Source organism: Triticum dicoccoides, chromosome 5A, assembly GCF_002162155.2.
Source record: "Triticum dicoccoides isolate Atlit2015 ecotype Zavitan chromosome 5A, WEW_v2.0, whole genome shotgun sequence".
NCBI lineage: Eukaryota > Viridiplantae > Streptophyta > Magnoliopsida > Poales > Poaceae > Triticum > Triticum dicoccoides.
In genome coordinates this window covers 671915698-671917394 of record NC_041388.1, presented here as the reverse complement: position 1 = coordinate 671917394, position 1697 = coordinate 671915698, and positions in this window count along the sequence as shown.

Sequence of the window (1697 nt, the reverse complement as noted above, 5' to 3'; positions counted from 1 at the left end):
AGGTCCAATTTCCCGTTGATGTGGACAGGCAGTCGAGTCATGTGTTTCCAGATGATGAACGATATGGAGCCGCCTAGTTAACAATAATCCTCTGCAATTGAAAAAATAATGACGGCTGTGCTAGCTTAAAGTAAGATTGTGCGCACCTCATGAGGAAAGCTGCCTATCTATCTATTTTCACATCAAAGTTTAAAAGGCCTTCCTTTTCATCCGCTTGGGAATTTCCTGAAAAGAATGTGTGAACCCTGTAAACCCTCCGGCTCTGCAGTGAGTGGTGCACACAATAGAAAATTAGTCGGAGAACGTCTTTTATCGTTATGTGTTTGGACTGTTGATCAGATGTATACTGCAGCCACTCTAAAGTAATTGAATCAACCTTGACCTATGGCGGCTGCTCTAACTTTTTTATGCAGAGACTCTAGAACAATCTTTCCACGGTGAATTTCCGTTAATAAAATAAACATTTATTACAAACAAAAACCAGAAAGAAAATAAAGCTAAGAAAATGCTACTTCTGTAAACTAATGTAAGACGTTTTAGATCACTAATGTAGTATCCAACTCTCATTTTCTCTAACATGGGAAAAGCAAAGGAAGAAGCCTAGAAGTAAATCAGCCGAAGGATGCAATCCATTGATCAAGGCACTCTACATTCTTTGCTTTAGTTATGCATTTGAGAAGATCTTGCGGAACTCACTCAATGATTTCTATCCTTGAAGATCTTGGCATTTTCTTTGCATCCATATGTTCCAACAACCCGATAAAAGTCAGAAACAATCCACGCATGACAATCCATAGAAGCACCCTCCCCTTGCACCGTCGCTGATTCCGTCTCCCTATCCCAGATCTCGAGTCACCCCTCTTCTCACTACCTTCTCGTCACCTCCCGAGGCTGCTGTGGGCTAAACCACATGGCTGCCAAGGACGGGGGCAGAGGGGAGGTCATTGTGTTCATGTAAGGTTCCTCCTCCGGGGTAGCTCCTTGCGGTGGCGTAGTGGGTCAGCACGTTTCTTCAAAGTTGCAAGAACGACCACTTCGAACCCAGTAGTGCAGCAAAGCTCACTGGTGTCGGGGTCTTGGGGACGCATCTATGGCTTTCGTCGGTGGTGACACAGAGGTTGCTCCTCGGTGGCATGGTGTGCATCCGTTTGGGTCACCAGACGCAACTTGCAGGTGTCTTAGGCGACATGTGTCTGGATGCTAACGGCAGGTGCGGAGGTTGCTCCTTGGGAGGTACATGGAGCTTTTACAGGAAGCCTTGAGCCTGAATCTAGGCTTTGGTGGTCTTGTGGATGGCGAGGGACACCTGGCCATGGCAGGGCCGGAGAACGTCCGGTAATGTATCGGCCTCGGTGTCCGGCCAGGCCCAGATGTCTCCATGTGTCTGCATTGGTGGCCATCGCGCACAGGTGTTGCGTGGCAGTGATGATGCATACCGGATCTGGTGTTGGGTTGGTGTCGTGGGCAGGTCATACGAGGCACATACCTTCTCTCCCGCACCGGCATCTTCATGATGCATCTAGTGGAGATGGCTGTTAGGTGTTGCTATGGTGCGCTCAGTAACCATTGGCAAGACTACTATGCAATAGTGTTGCGAAGGCGACCTCTTCCAACATCTTCTCCTTTGTCTGGCTTATTCTATGAGAGCAAACCAGTAGAATAAAAAGGGGGTCATGCCATCCCACGCATCTAGATTT